This window comes from Henckelia pumila, chromosome 3 (assembly GCF_033568475.1).
Source record: "Henckelia pumila isolate YLH828 chromosome 3, ASM3356847v2, whole genome shotgun sequence".
Taxonomy (NCBI): Eukaryota; Viridiplantae; Streptophyta; class Magnoliopsida; order Lamiales; family Gesneriaceae; genus Henckelia; species Henckelia pumila.
In genome coordinates, this window is record NC_133122.1 from 61609345 (window position 1) to 61616654 (window position 7310).

The 7310-nt window shown below is 37.2% G+C and overlaps 1 pseudogene; it reads left to right on the top strand.

Annotated features, from left to right (window-relative positions):
• The first annotated feature begins 620 nt into the window (after positions 1 to 620).
• Positions 621 to 3663, top strand: LOC140888851 (protein ALTERED PHOSPHATE STARVATION RESPONSE 1-like; annotated as a pseudogene).
• The last annotated feature ends 3647 nt before the right edge of the window (positions 3664 to 7310 follow it).

A 7310-nucleotide genomic window follows, 5' to 3' on the forward strand; every position in this document is an offset into this window, starting at 1 on the left:
TTGACTTGAAACATAGTGGCCCTGAATTCGTTTTACCATTTCCTTTGATTTTCTTGCTATTTCTGAACCTTGATTGAATTTGCGGTAGAAGTTATGATTCTTTGTTTTTGATTGCTTCGAATTGAACGATCATGTTCTGGTGGTTGTTGGATAGATTTCAAACTTTGATTAGATTCTTATTTTGACTTATTTGGGTTTTGAATTTCTGCAATTAATTGTGTTATTAATAGGTTTCTACTTCTAAAGCATAGCCTTGTGATTTTCATATCCTTTGATTGGTTTGATTTCTCTGTGGGTTCAGAAGGATTGACATAACTTGTTTTGGTGAAAGGAATTTGCTTTTGTTTCCTTCTGGTTGGTTAATGCTAGAAATTTGTTTTATGCGGTGGCTTGCTTAATTTCAAAAGCTTTCAAAACCTAAAGATGCTGAATATATCCTTCATGTTGTGGCGATTGTAATCCAGCTTTGTTCGTAATAAATATGAGATTTAATATTGGGGACTTCAGGACATAACTCTGAAATTCTGGTGCGCGATAGATTTGGGCATTTTACTGATTGTGTTCATAAGATTTTCTTAACCTTAACTTCGGAAATTTATTCCATTTGTTATCTTGGTAATATGAGGTTTGTCATCAATATTGAATAGCTTTTCCTTTCATACACGAAGTTAATGTTGCATGTTGTTCTTGGATCCTTGGTTATCTTTGGTGAAAATGGAAATAATGAAAAGGCTTATGTTTGGAATCATGATTGTTTTGTATGCTGAAAACAGATCTTGAGTTACTTCTATTTTGTTAACTAATGTCCTGTTTAAGTGAGATATGATGGATTATAAGTTCTCTGTAATTTAATAAAGTAACTCATTTGTATCACCGACGATAAATAATTAAATGGTCCATTGATTTTGCATTCTCATAACTCATTTGATATCTTGCGATCCAGGATGTATTTAGCTGAAGTCATATGCCTGCATACTTTGGAATTAAAGGGGCATAGCCAGGTAAGAGTAAATGGGAGCCTCAAACTCTAGATTGGAAGAAGACAAAGGATAGTAGCTTTGTCGTGCTCGAAAGAAGTTTATCAATGAAGGATTGTAGCCAGGTATTAATTTTCTTTCATCAATACTATTTCACTGTCATGTAAATTGGTGATATTCAATGAAGGATTTTTCTTTTGGTAGGTGGATTAGTTGCCTCATCTCTACTGAAGTCTTGTTTGTCTTGTGGGGATGATCCAAGCAAGGTTAAGGTAGTGTTTGGAAGAGCTTATCAGCTTTTTCATTAACAAAATTTTGAAATTCTGTGAAATTTTGTTAACGATAAGCTGATAAGTACTTTCTAGAAGCTCTACCAAACACTACCTAAACAAGGTTGGTCTGCCCCACTGTCTATATTTATGTAGAACTATTTTTCCGGTGTCGTGGCATTATGGATTTTAGCAGTGACTGTCTTTGAAAGCCACACTTCTCACTTCCCTTCGTTGTTTCATTATCTGACCGAGGATTTTTTGTTCATTGGAAAGAGGTTATGAATGACGAGATCTATAGATAGTCTGTGAAGATACCGTACAAATGTCGGCTGTAACGTATACCACATGTTTTTCCTAGTAATAACCATCACTGGTTGTTTTATTGCATGTATTGTATCAATATATTTTACTTTTATCAGATTGAAAACAAAACTAGATGTGTGTTAAGCTTTTGCACGGTTAAGGAAACATTAATATTGCAACTACTCAAATTAGGCATGGATGCATGATATGAATGAAATGTGTAACATGGGGATTTCTTTCCTCAAGTATGCTAATTATTGTGGCTAAGTGCATACATTTACTATGTCTGAATTGCATACATGTTGTTAGAATTGAAATAATATATTTTGGAATCACATGTCAGACTATTAAGATTTTGATATTCCTTTAATATGATTTTATTGTGAATTCTTATAAGAAAAGATGTGAGATATTTTCACCTATACAAAGAGGTGATCAGGATAACCTAATTTTCACTCAAGTTATCTTCATTCAATTATTGGATCGCTCATCCGGCGTTTAATTACTTATCTAGAGCCTCCTCAAAATTCTGTTAAGTACTTTACGTGGCATCGGACATCATCATCTCGATCTGCTTCATCTCGGAATCTTCTTGGTGGGAAATCCATTGAGGATATCAATGATGTGAGTAAAAATCTCTTTGAAGACTTCTGTATGGTCTCTGGAAGTCATGTATTAACTTTGGATAGGCTCTATGCATGGGAGGAGAAGTTTTACGATGAAGTGAAGGTACACTCCAAACTTGCATTTTCTTACCAAACATTATTATGTGGGGATCTAATAATATCATTCCTCGTCTTTAAGTCTTGTCAAGTTCTTAGAAGTAATTTTGATCTGAAGTGTAAGCTTCTCCGACAGAAAGAATCAAAAAGACTGAATACTGACAAAACACGTGCGATTGTTAAAGATCTGCATTCAAGAATTAGAGTTTCTATTCATAGAATTGATTCTATCTCAAAGAAAATTGAAGAAATTAGAGACAAGGAGCTTCATCCTAAACTTGAGGAGTTAATTGAAGGGTATGAATCTGCCCCTAGTTTCAGCTATCAAATACATAAAATCAGTCACCAAAATTTATTAGGACATTTGATTCCTATTACATATTGGAGCACTAAACTGACGAGCAAGATGGTACAAATGAACCACCCCACACTAACAAAGGCTTTTCTACATATCCTTGGATTTACATAGGACATGCATCGAAAAAACTTGTCCTGCCCTTTGATCAATTTTATTAACCTGCCCTCCTTCATGTTTTGAACTGAACGGGACACCCTCAATGCCAACTACAAGTTATATTCTGTCTCCTGGCCTTAAAATGTTAAAACGTAAAAAAATTATTGCATCATCTCCTATATGCTCAGAAAAAAAGGTTATTTCTAAAACTTGTCCCTGGTCACAGATTAAGAAGAATGTGGGAAATGATGATGGATTGCCACAGACTTCAATTTCACATCATACCAATCTCCATTGCCCCTAGAAGCACGAACATACAATCTGATTTACTGAGACAGATTACTATCCATCTCAAAAATGAACTCAACACTTAATCGTTCAACTTCACAAAATGGATTGATGTGCAAAAAATTTATGTTGAAGCCATAAATAAGTGGCTGTTCAAGTGTGTATCTCTCCCACAAAATAATACCAGGAGAAGCAAAATAATGAGACTTCCATCCATGAGAGACTGCGGTCCACCTATCTACATGATCTGTGATGCATGGTTGGAGATGATCGATAGATTACACTGTAAAGGAGTCGTTGATTCTATCAAAGATCTGACAGCAGAAGTGGCTCACGTGTTGCCCCGTCAAGAGAAAAACCAAGGAAAGGCCATTATCCGCTCTCGTAATGTGTCATTGCTTGATGGGATGGATGGGGGTGATCGCGGTATAAATGCATCAACAGATGAGGTTCTTGAGGATCTAGTACCTGCATTTGATGGCTTTCGCACAAGCTTGGCGGGTTTTCTTGGCAAGTTGAACAACTTTGCTGAATGTTCTGTCACTATGCTCACTGATCTTCAGAAGTACATTCAAGACGCTAAGGATAAGTACCAAGCAATTCAAGTCTCAACAGACGATGGTTGTGTAATATTTCTCCGGTATTAAATATTTGCAGCAGCTCCGTGGACGTAGCCTATTTTGGGTGAACCACGTAAATTTTTGGTGTTCTTGTTGATTATTTTATTCCGCAATTATTATCGTCATGATCATTCCGGCATAATCCATAACAACTGGTATCAGAGCTATTACGGTGTTTGGCAGTCTTGGTGAAAAATTTCTTAAAATTCTGAGTATGCCCTGTGGTTGCAGCTTAGTCTGATCTTCCACATCAGAAAAGATTTTTTGAAATTTTATTAAGGCGGTAAAAGCGATGGCCGGAAATGACGGATCGGGACCTGGAATCAATAAGTTCGACGGTACAGATTTCACGTTCTGGCGCTTACAGATTAAAGATTATCTGTATAGACTGAGAAGCTACATCAACCTCTAACCGGGGTGAAGCCAGAAAAGTTGGAGGATGATGAGTGGAAGCTTCTTGACCGACAAGTGTTAGGGGTAATACGATTGACCCTAACAAAGAACGTGACACACAACGTGGCGGAGGAAAAAACCACGGAGGAGATGATGTCCATTTTTTCGGACATGTACGAGAAGCCATCAGCAAATAATAAAGTGTTCCTCATGAAAAAGTTATTCAACTTAAAAATGGAGGAAGGTGCTTCGGTGGCGGCACACATAAATGAATTCAACACGATTGTTTCCCAGCTAAAATCGGTTGAAATCAAATTTGATGATGAGATTCGAGCACTTATTCTTTTGGCGTCTTTACCAAATGTTTGGGAGCCGATGCGGGCAGCGGTTAGCAATTCTGCTGAAAAAGGAAAGTTACAATTCAATGATGTCCAAGATCGAATTCTTGGCAAAGAAGTTCAAAGGAGGGATTCTGGTGAAGGAACATCATCAAGTTCTGCTCTGAATCTCGATAATGTAGGAAGGGGCAGGAGTGGCGAAAAGAGTTTTAACCAATGACATGGTGGATACAAGTCAAGAAATGGAAAATACAATAACAAATTTGAAAAGAATGTGAAGTGATGGAGCAGTGGTGAGACTAGTCACTTGAAAAAGAATTGCAAATCAACAAGGAACAACACAAATTTTGTTTGTGAGGAGGTACATGATGCTCTATTACTATCCATGGAAAGCCCGGTTGATTCTTGGGTTATGGACTCGGGAGCTTTGTTTCATACCACTGGTAATCGTGATGTATTCGATAATTACATTGCGGGAGATTACGGAAAAGTTTTCCTGGCTGATGGAAAACCTTTGGAAATAATTGGTATGGGTGATATCCGGATGAATATGACAAATGGATCTGTCTGGAAAATCAACAAAGTAAAGCATGTACCAAAGTTGACACACAATCTGATTTCAGTAGGACAGCTTGACGACGAAGGTCATAAGGTGATCTTTGGTGATGGTTCCTGGAAAGTGAAAAAGGGATCCATGATTGTTGCTCGAGGAAAGAAAACTGGAACACTCTATATGACTTCCAGTTTGAGAGATAAATTAGCAGCTGTGGATGCTGGAGCTAATTCAAGTCTATGGCATGCATAGTAGGCTTGGAGATACGAGTGTGAAGGGAATGAAGATGCTTGTTTCAAAAGGAAAGCTACCGGAATTAAAGATAGTTGAACACAAGTTGTGTGAAGCTGTATTTTTTGGAAAGCAGAAAAATGTGAGCTTTTCAAAAGAGGTTAGAGAACCGAAATCGACTGATTTGGAGCTGGTACATACTGATGTATGTGGATCATCTCCTGTGACATCCCTTGGAGATCACTCAAGATATTATGGCACTACTGTTGACGATTCGAGCAGGAAATTTTGGGTTTATTTTTTGAAAAATAAATCAGATGTCTATGAGACCTTTAAAGAGTGAGAGTTAGCCATGAAAGATGTGATGAATTCACTGTCATCCAATCACATGTGGGAGTTGTCAGAACTTTCTGAAGGTAAAAATGTTTTACATAGCAAGTGGGAGTACCAGTTAGAACACGATGGTAGCAAGCGGTACAAAGAAATCCTTGTTGTAAAAGGTGAAAAAGAAGTCATTGATTACACTGATATTTTCTCTCTGGTGGTAAAGTTAACTACTATCAGGACTGTACTTGGATTGATGGTAAAAGAAGATTTGCATATGGAGCAGTTAGATGTAAAGACCGTGTTTCTTCATGGTGAGCTAGATGAAGAAATGAATCAATCACAGGGATTTGAAGTACGAGGGAAAGAGAAAATGATGTGCAAACTTCAAAAAAGCTTGTACGGTCTCAAACAAGCTCCAAGACAGTGGTACAAGAAGATTGATGGTGTAATGAATAATGATGGTTTCCAGAGGTATCATGCTGATCACTGGTGTTATGTGAAGCTTGATGGTTCTTATATCATGCTACTGGTATATGTAGATGATATGTTTATAGCAGGAGTTTGTCTGAAGGAGATTGATAAACTAAAGATAGAATTTGCTATGAAGGATTTGGATGTTGTAAAACAAATCCTTGGAATCGAGATCCTTAGAGATCGGATGAATGAAATCTTGAAGCTTGAGAAGATTCCTGGAAGCAGAAATCCTGCTGATATGTTCACGAAGGTGGTGACCACTGACAAACTGAAGTTGTGCTCGACTTCAGTTGGACTACAAGCGTAAATAAGGTAGGTGTGAGTTGCTGCATTGATTGTGTGAAGCCATGATTGATATCAAGTCTTCAAGTAGGAGAATGTTAGTCAAAGTATAATAAAATAATCATGATGGCCAATTTCCTCAAGGATGGTGGCTGACACGGAGTTGCCAAGATTGAGTTTGATTGGTGAATGGAGTTAATGCGGTTGGTGGTGGCAGGCTTTCTTGACAAATATGCTGCCCAAATTTGACCAATTAATTGGAGAAGAATTCATGCAGCTTTCTCGTTCACATTGTCAGGGAGCTCTATAAATAGAGCTCCCCATTCATCAGATTATGTATCCCACAACGTAGAGAGCAAAGAAAAAAGAAAGAAAGAAAATAGAGAGTTTCTTGGGTTTTCTTGAGTGTTCTCTTGTGTGAGTTAGAGAAATATTTTTTTCTCGGTAATACTCGGGTGTTGGGATCGGGTGAGAGATATAGTGTTTTGTACACTTGTAATATTTCTCCGGTATTAAATATTTGCAGCAGCTCCGTGGACGTAGCCTATTTTGGGTGAACCACGTAAATCTTTGGTGTTCTTGTTGATTATTTTATTCCGCAATTATTATCGTCATGATCATTCCGGCATAATCCATAACAGGACCTTCGTAGCTGATCAAGTAAAATGGCAACGGCTGCAAATGTAATTTCTCCTGTTATTCCCAAGCTAACGCTCCCGCCTATACATGCAGGATAATATTATCAGCCAAAATTAATATTCAATATCACTTGGTTATTCAATCAAAAGAAGAAAACAACATATTCCAGAAATCATCATTCTTGCAACAAATGAATATCATTGATTTGAACAGCTAGCTAGCTGATGGATATATATCCTCGCATACAAGCAGAGGCGGAGCCCCAAAGGCTTAATTTTTATTATTATTATTAAGTATAGTGATATTTAATGTTAGCAAAATTTGGTCCAGTCCACTTCAACATTTGGCCAACCCACTCCAAGCATTATATTAACACATACCAACTTTAATATTTGATCTAGCCTACTGCTCTTTTTTTTTTATGTTTTTCTTTCTTC